This window comes from Protopterus annectens, chromosome 4.part0, assembly GCF_019279795.1.
Source record: "Protopterus annectens isolate FY-2018-M chromosome 4.part0, PAN1.0, whole genome shotgun sequence".
Taxonomy (NCBI): Eukaryota; Metazoa; Chordata; order Ceratodontiformes; family Protopteridae; genus Protopterus; species Protopterus annectens.
Window position 1 is genome coordinate 1,033,867,374 of NC_056733.1, and position 13,378 is coordinate 1,033,880,751.

Consider the following 13,378-nt stretch of genomic DNA (forward strand, 5'->3'; position numbering starts at 1 on the left):
TAGCTGTCAACAGAAAGTCAGACGATAAACAGATGCATTACTCACAACATCTTCTCTTCTCTTCTGTGTTTTTTTTTTTTTTTTTTTTTTTTAGCTACAGCCTGGAACAGGAGTGTTATGAATGCACATTTTTGTTCAAAGCCTAAATTATAAACAGTACCCATCACCAAAACAATATGCTTTAGCTAACAAATTATTCCATCAAAGATAAAAACGAATTGATTCAGCTCAGTTATGGTAACGCCAGGGAAAAACAGGGAGCGGTGCTCCTTCTGCACTAGTTATCCTTGTATTTTAACATCTATGGTTACGGTAAGTACCCCACACATAGCTGAATGAAGTTCACCATAGGGAACTTTGCTGCAGAATATAAATCAGATGAATGGGACAGTACCGAGCAGTGGAAGGCCCTGACCCCAGACGTAGATGGTTGGATGTAACATGTTCGATAGCATTGCAGTGGCAAACCCTGCCCAGTTTTAAGTCTAGGCATACAATCTGCAATGCTCAGAGAAAAAAAAAATATAAATATATATATATGTGTATATATATATATATAAGTCCAAGTGGCAGCTTCACGGTTAATTTTAGCAGAGATATTTCTGAAGAAGGTAGCAGCTTATTTACAACGATATGTCCTGACGTGTCCCATTGGTGGTCTTGACATATTTATCATAAAAAAGGTAGTTTTTCAGCTGCTTAGAGAGTGGTTATCTTGTAACTGGGCACCATTGTTTGGCATGAAGGAAACAAATAAATGATCATCTTAGTCGACTCTGCATACACAGTACATATAATCATCTTCCCTTTGTTCCTGAATTTTGGACAGAAGACTAGAAGCTTGATGGACTAATTGAAGGATAGCTCAACAAACATTCTACATATGAAAGTGTGGTTAGTTTTCAAAGACACTCTTTCCTTACGAAATATGGTGTAAGGTTTCAAGCACATAATATTCTGAAGTTCAAATGCCTTTCTGCCTGAGATAACTATGGGGAAGAAAAGGCTGTTCCACATCAAGTATTTTAGTTCATCTGTTTTTGCAAGATCACAGAGAGGAAATGTATTTATCTCTATGACAATGTTAAGATTCTAGGTTGGAGATGTGGAACATTACAACATCAAACTGTGGAGGGTCCAGCTTGATATTGTAGGGGGCTGTAACAGAATACAGGAAGAGAGGGATGACAGGTGCACAGCAATTAAGAGGTTAGCCAGCACCAGGGTTGCCAGATTTCCAGTCCCCCAGGTAGGGACAAAAAAAAAAAAGGTGGTCTCTCACGGCAAGTGAAGACCAAAAAAGGTCTTTAATGCGGAACACAGTTCCACATTAAAGAACAGTAGCTCAGTAGCTCTGCACTAAATACGGAGCTTCTCATGTTTAATGCATTGCAGTTCCGCATTCAACACAAGTAGCTCCGTGTTTAGCGATTTTTGATTGGCCCGTATACCGGCATATGGGCCAATCAAAAGTCACTAAACATGGAGCTTCTCGTGTTTAATGCAGAACACAAGAAGCTCCGTGTTTAGCAATTTTTGATTGGCCCATATGCCAGGTATACGGGACAATAAAAAAAAAAAACAAAAAAACAAGGCTGGCCGGGATTTAAACTGGCAGGGCGGGACTCGGGATCAGGCTGCTGATTTCGGGACAGTCCCGCCCAAATAGGGACGTCTGGCAACCCTGGCCAGGACTAACAAAGAGATCCAAGAGGTAATGCAGTTTCAGATGAAAAGGCAAGAGTTGTTGGGTCTTCCAAACTGTGAGCCATGCCTGTTGAGGCCTGGGTGTAATATCCCACTGCCCTACTGGGTGAGAAGCTTCCAGGGAACTAGAAGAGTTATTACTTCTTTTGTAGTTATTTAGACTACCCTGCTTTTGGCCAGATCAGGATTAGAAGAAGAAGAAGCTCTGCTCTTTATTGTCTTGTATTTGAGTACATCTGGAATGGGATGAATTCAGTAGAAGGCATAAAGAAAACCTTGGTTCTACTTGAGTAAGAATTTGCTGGCCACATACCTAACAAAAAAGCAGAAAGCTACAATTCTTAGTAGAAAGAGATGATGATGATGAAGTGGGGGGGGGGGGGGATTCAAGAAATAAGAAAATAATGTGATTTTTACAGATCCTTAAAGAGAATGACAACAGTCATACAGAATATTACATTCATAAAGTAGGAGAAAGTATTTTAAGAACTAAACCAACATGGGAATGGAGAAAGGAAATTCTGCTGATAGGGATGACTGCAATTAGGGGTACAGAGAACAGACAAGAATGGGCTGGAATTTACTGGAGGAAGGTGGCAAAGGAACCCAGGTATTGGGAACAAATAATTAAAGATGGAAAAGAATGCGAACAGGCCAAGAAGACTTTTGGATTGCAGGCTTATGATTGCTTTCCCTATCAGGAATTTATATCAGAGAGAGAAAGGGATAGGAGAATCCTAAATAAACAAACAAAACTGTTAATAAAACGACCACCAGTGAAGAAAGACAAATAAAAAAACAAACACTGGAGCAGCAGAGGAAGACACCAACCAGGAATTAGCGTAAAAAAACATTTACTCAATGTTTTCGTCTTTCAGATGCACACTGTGGGACAGACAAAGAAATGAGGACATAAGAGCAGATACCAAAGTACCTCCAACTGCAGGGAAGGTCAAAGAGAAGAGATTACAATGATTGGGCATGCGACCTGAAAAGCAGAAGACAATCTGGTGAAGAAGATTTAGAACAGAGAGGAAGAAGGCAAGAAGAAGTACGGGTGTCTTGTAGAGAGACGGATGGAGTGTGTAAGAGACGACCTTTGACAATCAGGCATGGAGACAGAGAGATGTCGACAGTTGACGTGACACCCCGACCCCATATAAAAAATGGTTAAAAGGACATTGATGATGATGATGATAATTATAGGTGGTGATGTTACTTCAATATTACCTGGCTCTTCCAATGAATAAGAAAAACAGTTGGTGTGTTATCATTCCAGCAACAAAGCTGTTTCTGGGGCCTTGCTTGTCACTTTGCAACTGAAGATCTTTCTGAACCTGGAATACATTCAACTATGGTTTCTCCTCTTTCCAGTAGGCTATGGGTTAGCCTAAAGTTATTAGCCTAACATTTTCTCAGCATTTCCGATCATATGGCAGCCAGTGTTATTGTGGTATGGGACATAAGGATTCACATACCGAACATGTTGCATTACTTCTGGAGTCTCTGGATTATTCCAATAACTAATTGGATATGGGAGTCCTGCAATTTCTATCTTTAATCTAGGAACTGAGGTGGATACTGTCATCTTAAATAAACTCAGGAAAGCCCTCTTTCCCCTTTTTTCCAGCTTGTGTTTTGACTTTAGATATTTTAGACTCAGACTTGGGAGCACATTTGCCATCATGGTGACTTCAGGAATTCTGCTCCCCACCTTCAGTGAAGTGCTGAAAAACTATGAAGAAGAAACCAGCTATCTAATCTCTTAAGTACTCAAGAACAGTCTAACTCCAGGGTTTCTTCAAGCAGTGAAAGAGAACATGATAGCTGTGTGACACATAACCAGTGTGAAACAAGGGCATGCTAGTTATGGAGGATGGCCATGTGGTGGCAGGACTTATCCCTATTTCAAAACCAGCAGCTGACAGCAGCCTACTTTTCTGGGAATAAGAAGTATTCCAAAATATTCCAAGTATCAGTTGAAGTAATGTGTGCATTCAGACCATGCCTGGCAGCTCTTCCCAGAAGTGTCTACCCTCTTTTTACTTTTTCAGCCTTGTGAGGGATTCTACGGCTAGAACTCTGTCTCACAAAATAAAGTACAGCTTCCATGGTTCTGGTTAAGGGGGACATCACATCATTTAGGAAACAGTTTATTAAGAAGACGCGGCAGAATCTGCTTGCACATCCCACTACTACAGTAAAACATGCTTGTAAAGGCAAGCCAGGAAAAGTTTGTTATATCTAATAGCTCCTTAGTGCACAGCACATCCATGGTCTAATAGCTCCTTAGTGGATGGCACAGCCATGGTCTAATAGCTCCTTACTGCACAGCACATCCATAGTCTAATAGCTCCTTACTGGATGGCACAGCCATGGTCTAATAGCTCCTTACTGCACAGCACATCCATGGTCTAATAGCTCCTTACTGGATGGCACAGCCATGGTCTAGTAGCTCCTTACTGGATGGAATAGCCATGGTCTAATAGCTCCTTACTGCACAGCACATCCGTGGTCTAATAGCTCCTTACTGCATACCACATCCATGGCCTAATAGCTCCTTACTGCACAGCACATCCATGGTCTAATAGCTCCTTACTGGATGGCACAGCCATGGTCTAGTAGCTCCTTACTGGATGGCACAGCCATGGCCTAGTAGCTCCTTACTGGATAGCACAACCATGGTCTAGTAGCTCCTTACTAGACAACACAACTGTGGTTCTCCCTCCTTCTCTGGGAGTAGGAAGGACAGTCTTGCACCTCTCATTATATACTCTTCATCTCACAGCACATAGTCTTTGATCTTGAGCTCTTTCTGTTTAACTATTTTTTATATATTTGTTGACCAGGTAAGCCCACTGGACAAAAGTGTCCCTTTCAGGGCTGACTCAGGAACACTGCCTGGGTAAGTGACTTGCTCAGAGTCACATAGCAGGTAACCAGAGGTGGAAGGAATCAAACCCTGTACCCTGACTACAGGAAGTGGTGCCTTTAACAGAACCTTAGGCCTCTGTGTTAACTGCCAGAAGCCAATCCCTAAAAGTGCCTTATTTCTTCTCATGCTGTTTGGGTTCTCCAAGATGTCAGACAGTCTGCTACCAATAAATATTACTTTTTTAAGTGGAAGAGGTTTGCCTTTCAGTATCAGGGCAATAATCAATTTCCATTTCAAGTTACTGTCCTGAATGTGCTTGATTATTTGTTTCTTTAACTGAGATTGTGGGTATCATTCTCTTCCATTTAGGTTTATTGCTCAGCCTTCTCCACGGGATATGATCCTAGAACTTTTTTTTTGTTACATGACTTCTTAAGGAAGTTCTTGACTTCAGTCCTCCCAGGAAGATGGGTTTCTCCACAATTTCAGCTTCGTATTAGAAATAATTAATTCATTTTTTCAGTTCTGTTATGTATTTATCTATGAATGAATTGATTTTCTGAGTTCTGTTATTTATTTTATTTATTTTCTTGGAAGCCAGCTTTTTTTTCTGGCACTCACTTTTGCAAAAGGGTTTCAGTGCTATAGTCTGCGATACATTCTTCACCTTACATTATTTTCCACAAGGGCAGGGTAATCCTATCTACTAACCCATCCTTAATGCCTAAGGTCATGTCCAACAATATTCAATATCCAGTTAATTTCTTCTATCATTTTAATTTCATACATAGAATCCATGTGTCTGGCTGGTATATCACATGGATCTCAGAAAAGAACTGCAAAGGTCCTCAACACAGAGATTCACCCAGCATTATAAACTGGGGTGTGTTTCCAAGGTTTTACTACAACAGTTAACAGATTCTTGTTGTGGCCTCTTCCTAACCTTTGTAATGGTCCATAATTTCATATTGGAGGTAGTCACCATAACAGTAAATAATTAATTCTATTTATGTATCCCTGGAACAGGTTCCCTCCCTGTGTATCCCTGCTATAGTATTGTTTTTGCTGTTATAACATGTTCCGGTGCAGTGCTGAGGTACAGAAGGTGCAAACTTGAAGAATAACCAGTAAAGAGACACTACAGCTTGCAAGCTTGTGTGTTGTATTGACAAAGTGATTGCTGTCGGAAAGCTACTGTACAGCCTTATTCATATCTTCATCTGGAGTGAGTTATGTGGGTAATGGACAAGTATGCTGAACATGCAAAACATGATGTCTTGCAGGCAACGGTGTCTTCCCTGCCTGGCCTTATAAGATATACTTATTATCAGAAATGCCTGGATTAGTATGCTTTTACTCTGGATCAGGCTCTGGAGACCAGAATGCTTCCTCTGCCATGTGTAGAATGTTTACTAACTGCTTCATTGCAGCACTTAGAGCTGTTTAGCCCCTTCTTAAGGACGAGTTCTCCTTTCCTCCACCATCTGAAACTGACAAATGAAGTCAGTCCACCTGGAAAGTAGTTTATTGCAAGAGAAATTCAGGTTTGTGTGACTGAAGGGGTGAGGAACTGAATATGGTGAATTACCACAGATACAGAAATCTCATTACCGTCTTCTGTTACGGTATCACGTCACACAACTGTGATGTCCTTGTGCAAGCTTTATACTTTCCACATGTACCTTTCTGCTATGCCCAAGAATCTGCACTCCAGCCTTACCACCTCATGTTGGATTATTTATTGATTGCTATTTATTGCTATTTGTCTGAAAGATAAAACAGTGAAAAATCACTGAAAGGACTTTTGCTTTGTTTGCAGGGGGCAAGTCTCTCTGCACTCTCACACTTCCCCTAACATATATGTACAGACTCCGTGGTTACACAACAGTGGAGAAAGGGCAACACCACCTTCTCGGTGTAAGCGAGTTTCAGCGATAAAATTGTCATGCTATTGTCAGTCGTACAAACAGCTTTCAGCTCAAACACACATTCCCCTTGTTACACCTCACAACAGGAAGCTGCTCAGTTTGGGAAATCCTTCACCGGACAGATCATGTAAGACAATGGTTGACTGACGTAAACCTTTGAGGAGGCAGTAACATCTCACTGCCTTGTCAGTATATTCTTTTCTTTCCACTCAGAAAGTGGAAATACTAGTCTGTATTGTGCTGTACAAGTGAGTCACCTGCTTAACTATAGATAAGGCTACATCCCAATGCATCTGTAAATGTGATGTTACCGTTGCACTCAGATACCAGGATTACTTTAACTTAAATGTAACAAAGCAGTTGTGGAAGGTAAATATTTGGGAGAATCACCAATCTACCGACACAGCCACTTTTCAGAATGTTTTGTTAAATTTTCAGGACATAAACTAGCTCACTTACATATACAGATATCCAGTCTGGCAGCCTTTATTCATTTCAATGATTCCTAGCATGAAGAAATACATTTTCCATTGCTTCGTTTTTTTTTTAAATTTCTTATCAGTTTAGCTTATTGAATGTGGGCCAAACTGGTTACTGCAAAGTTCATTTTCTATTATTTAAGTTATGCTTTTTCTTAACAGTTTAGTTTACTGAACAAACCAGCTAGCTTAGTTACTGCTAAGTAATTTAGAACCTGCAGAGTTTATTATACTTTTTATCTCTAAACATATTAATTTAGGATAATCTGAAAAAAAATGGTCCTGCTGTCCTACAAGGTTTAAAATCTTGTACTTATTTTGTGAGTGCTGTGTTTTTTTGTACTTATTTTGTGAGTGTTGTGTTTTTTTGTACTTATTTTGTGAGTGTTGTGTTTTTTTGCACTTATTTTGTGAGTGTTGTGTTTTTTTGCACTTATTTTGTGAGTGCTGTGTTTTTTTGTACTTATTTTGTGAGTGCTGTGTTTTTTCCTACTGGCTTGATTACCTACCCTTTCCATTGAACCCACTTGATGTATTCATTCCACTTAGCTGCTCACTATAGCACTCCACATTAACCTGGGGGAGTCCCTCTTTCTGAATGAAACCAGTTTTCCAGCATCTGTATTTATTTCTGGAGTAGTGGAAGTCAAAAGCCATTCAGCATTCAAAACGGGCAAGATTTCTTTCCCTTAAGCTTCTACTTGCAGGCTGTTCTTGTATGTCAGATGTTTAGAGCCATAAAGATACTGGCCTTAGTGGTACCGCTGCACTCTCAGAGGTGCTGTCATGTAGGGTCAGCTGACAGTTGTGAATCTAGGGCTACCTTCTGGTCCTCACCAAAAGACACTCCTGCGTTAGACAACCCTTTTCTCCAAGACAGGAGATCTGGCCTTTGACCACTTTATCCTATCCGTCCTGGTCAGTTCCTCATTTCCACTATCTGCATCATAGTCAAAAGTTACAACATCTGTGTCATTAGTGTCAGCTATAGGATCAAGAAGAAGATGGTATAATGTATATAGGAAACAGGCACCTATAGAAATCAGGGTAAATGCTGACTCTTTGGTGCAGCTGGATGGAGTCCTGACTGCAGCCCCATACCACTGGGTGCTGAACGGACTGCTTGGGGAAGAGAGTGATCGCCCAATATCAATTCAATCTTGTTCTGCTGTGCCACTGCCATCTAGTGGAAGGTAGGTGGCATAACAGCAGCAGCAAAAACTGAAGATGGGTGCACAGGTCTTGGCAGCACTGTAGTAGGACTTTGGTATGAATATGGAAGCGCAGACCCACACCTGGGTCAGGACTGCTTGTTCTGATTCAGTGTTGGACCCATCAATCTCTGTGGAAAGGGAGTTTAGAACATGTTAAAAATCTTCTTACTCCAGCCTGATGACAGCCACAATCCCTGGTCACACCACCTTGTCCACTTGTATGGTGAAGGACAGGGACAGGAATGAATGGGTCAAGAGGGAAGGTCAATGGTTACCTGGGAAGGAATAATATAAAATAAAAATAGGTATGTGTATATATATATATATATATATATATATATATATATATATATATATAAAACCAGCTATAGATATATTTTGATATCTATATCTATATATGAGTGCAGTTGTTTGTGTCATTGACACATGGATACACTGCTCACTTAATCAAATTCCTGTTTTGTTGACCACTTATGCAGTACATTGAGTGTGTTTATGTCTGGGATCATCAAACAATAGGGAAGAGAAATATCTCAACTATCCCAACTGTTGTGTGATCTTGGAGTTGGTTTATTTAATGTAGTGGGGGTGTGGGATGATGATGTGTGTGTGTGTGTGTGTGTGCGTGTGTGTGTGTGTGTGTGTGTGTGTGTGTGTGTGTGTGTGTGTGTGTGTGTGTGTGTGTGTGTGTGTGTGTGTGTGTGTGTGTGGGAAGGGAGTGCTCAACATGTCATTTGATCAAAAGAGTGCAGTATGTGTAAATTAGATTGAGTGCAAGTTTGGTCGAATGTCTGTGATGTTGGAAAGAGGAAGTTTGATTGGGGAAGGTCAGTGTTTTGCTTTTGATTTTAATGGTGAAAATTTCGGATTTCCAAAAGTTTCACTACTACAGTGTGTGTGTGTGTGTGTGTGTGTGTGTGTGTGTGTGCGTATGCATAAGTGCGTGCGCACGTGTGCGAGCAGATGCGTGTGAGTGTTTGCTAGTTAAGAGGACAGACTAGGGTAGGGGATACATTTAGTGTTGTGCACGTGTGATTTTTGCTTGTGTGTGTGTGTGTGTGTGTGTGTGTGTGTGTGTGCACGCGTATGCGTGTGGGTGTGTGTGCATGCGTGTGCATGTGTGTGCGTGCACGTAAGTGCATGCGCATGTGTGCGAACAGATGTGTGTGAGTGTTTTCTAATTAAGAGGACAGACTAGGGTAAGGGATACATTTAGTGTTGTGCACGTGTGATTTTTGCTTATTTTTGTGTGTGTGTGTGTGCATGCAACTGTTTGCAAATTAAGTCACAGTTCCGGCTATGTAAGAGACAGATATGGTTGCGCTTGTGTTGATGCTTGTGGTATATCTCTAGGGATGTCACCCCCCCTTTACTCAGCCCTCATTAGGCCAATCATTGAATATAAGTGCCCCCTTTGGCATGTACCTGTCCAGAAGCATTCAACAATTGAAATGCCCAAAGAGATACCTTATTAAAAGGGTGCAAGGCCTAAACAACATGTTTTACATAGACTGACTCAAAGCCCAGTCACTATACTTGGTATCCTAGAGACTGCTAAGAGGTGACCTGTGTCTGGCATACAAGCCATCCTCAAACCCAATACTGATGAATTGACTACACATCAGTAAGTCAGATGGCATCAGAAATACTTGTCTAGGGATCTAAACCTCTTCTGCAAAAATCAACAGAATGGTTTGGAGGGACTGGTATATCTCTATACTACTGTTGTGGAACAGACTCCCCATCCACATAAAACAAAGTTCATCCCTGTCCATCTTGATTGGAAAGGGCCTATCTGCATCTTTGTGAGAGAATTGTGCTATTTGGAACCTCACTTATAAAGGGAGGCCGGACTAGGGCTTGGAATAAGCTTCCCCACTGGTCCTTTTGGATCTTGTTAAGAGTTTTTTTTCAAGTTTTAGCTTCCTGGTATTTTCTGCTCGTTTGTACCAAGCTTAACTGAGATGGACTACCAGCTACAACTCTGAGCTGCGATACCAGAGGCTTCTGAGCTTCCAAAAAACATACGTTACCTGTTTTTTTTTTTTTTTTTTTTGCTTATTTATACTATTTACTGCACTTTTTCATTTTCTGTCGCCTACTTTTATACTGTATTTATTTACTGTGTACTAAACCACACTGTTGTACTGTAATTGCCTGCTACTTTGTGCCAGTAAAATCAAATTTTATTGCTTTTTTTCACTGTTTAGAAAGCTTTTTTGTTGTTTTCACTGTTTGCTAAGTATTTACTAGTATTTTTCACTGTTTTCTTCTGTGTTAAACATTCCTTAGTGTTTTCCACTGAAATCCAGATCCAGGTCTGCTGCTTCTGAAACTATTTGTAGTGGTTTGTTTGTTCTGAACATGTTTTCCAGGCCATCTTGGATTGGAGAAAGCCTATCTGCAGCTTCGTGAGAGAATTGTGCTGTTTGGGACCTGACTGATAAAGGGAGGCCAGTCTAAGGTTTGGAATTACCATCCCCATTGGTCTTTTTGAATCTTGTTAGAGTTTTTTCAAGTTTTAGCTTCTGGTATTTAGGCCCTGCATTTGAGCGGGTTTCTGCTTGTTTGTGCATAGTGCAGCACCGTGCACTACCATGCAATTGTGTGCCAAAACTGGACAGCTAAATTCAACAAATTTTCCGTTAAAACCCAGGCAAAAATATCCATTCACTGAGCTCCTCCATGACCGTTTCTGAAAAGCCACTTCAAGTGTCAACAGTTTTCAACCTACCAGTATGGACAGTTAGACTACCCTTGTTTCTCCTGCCAACCTTGTCGACTTAGGTCTCTTGAGGCAGTGTAGCAATTGCCTCATGTACACAGTCAACCCTTTACTAATAACACAAACCAGTACAGAGTGCGAGAGATATACTTACACCAACAATCTAGAATCCATGCTCTCTCTCCCTCAAAACAGTAACACGGAGAAGGTTGGCAATTCACCCACTGCTAGATATTTATATAGTACTACTACTCATACACATACCACTACTCATACACATAGTATGCATCAAACATGTAAATACATATATGTAGAGGTTATCTCGAAAAACTTAACGAAACTCCAGAGGCCTCCAACACACAAGATTGCTACATTTAACACAGTCTCCACAGCACCCATGACACATAGCAACACCAGTGTCTCACCCACCAAACTCATAAGGTGTAACACTCTCATTGGAGACTCAATAGTGAGACACACAGATGTTCCACTCACTAGGTTGGACAAGGAGAAAGTCACAGTCAGCTGCCTGTCTGGTGCTAGGATTCGTCAAATCATACATGCACTCAGGTCTCTCAACAACAAGTACCGTTATGACTCTGTCATAGTTCATGGTGATGTGAAAGACCTGAGACATACCTAACTGGACTATATGAAAAGAGACACGTTCGAGCTCTCTGAGTACATGTCCCTGGCAAATATGTCCCTAGCCTTCAGAAGCATACTACTCTTACCTAGAATGTATAAACAAAAAATGATGGATTTCAATAAATGGCTTAGTTTATGGTGTCATTCAAAGGGGATCCAGTTCGTGTCTGCCTGGGAAGCCATGTTCAACAAACCTCACTGCTTTGTCAGACATGGTTTGCGCCTGGTAACCCTAGGCTTTTGGCTGTTGGTAAAGGCTCTTGCCTCCCCTATAGTGCCTTTTATTAGGTAAGGTATCGAAAACAACATTACCAACGTGAAATTAACCAATCTGAACAAAATAAGGGTCATGCTGCTAAATGCTAGGAGCTTAAACCAAAAACTGCACTCTCTGGAAGCAGTTCTATCACTAGAAGTTGTAGATTTCTCTGCAGTCACAGAAACCTGGTTTAAGGCGTCAGAGAGTACCCTGGCCCTGCAAGTCTACAATGCCTTCCACCCATTTAGACCACAAAATGAACATGTGCAAACCAAAGGAGGAGGTGTTTCAATCTATATTAGACATTAATTACCTCCCATCTAGTTAGACTGAACAACTTCATGGAGTCATTCCAGACCCAGGTTATGGTGGGTAAGACCACCATTCAAGTACTAGCCAGTTATGGATCCCCCTCCATGAGTCATGACACCCAAGAAGCTTACTTAACCAAACTGAAGACAATCCAAATTTTAACAAACACACTGGTTATGGGGGGTTTCAATTATCCCACTATCAACTGGGAAACCTACTCTAGCCCAAACTTGCTAGCACAAAAGTTCCTTGACTTTGTGAATTCAAATGCCTTGGAACAAATTGTCCATACCCCAAAAAGAGGAATAAACATTCTAGATCTGGTCCTCACCAACATGTCAAACAGGTGCACTGCTGCAATTGTTGGACCATCGTTAGTTAAAACTTACCATGAATCAGTCACCTTCAAAATGACACTAACACCAGAACTCAAAAAAGGTGAAATCAGACTAAAAAACTTCACAGAGGGAAACTATACCCTCCTAAGTAACGGTATAAATGCATTCCAAGCTCCATTCCACACTGACAAAGATTATAACCCCCCCCCCCCACTGTACTCGGCACTTATTTGGCCCATAATTGAGTATAACGTCCCATTTGGCATGTACTGTATGAAGCACCTGCAGCAATTAGAGAAACCTCAGAGGTATCTAACAAAGAAGATCAAGGGGCTCCAGCATATGTCTTACATGGACTGACTAAAATCCCTGTCACTATGTTCTGCATCATATAGACTTCTTAGGGAGCCTTATGCCTGGCCTACAGAGCAATCTAAGACCCAAACCTAATGAACTTACTGCATATCCATAAATCAAATGGGTCTAGGGATACCCATTCCAGGGATCAAATATGACCTGCAACTTAAATAGGGCATGCTGGAGGGACAGATTTATCTCCCAGTGACTGCCACATCTTTGGAACAGGCTACCAATTCATGTTAAACAAAGCACCTCTATGACACTGTTCAAGAGGAACCTGGATGACTGGATGGGACACAGTAAATTCTTACCGGGGATAGTGCTCACAGCCCTCCTGGACTTGGGGCAGTCATCACTAAATGCAGTCTTGGGTACTGACTAGCACTCCTCTGGTATTACCTTGGGTTGAAATGGCTAGCTTTAAAATCTCTGGAGCAATAGCTTAGTAATCTCCTATGATCCTAAGTGCAACATAGCTCTACGGATGGGAAATATAAAATTTACCCCAGGACTGCCCCCTGTACTACTAATGG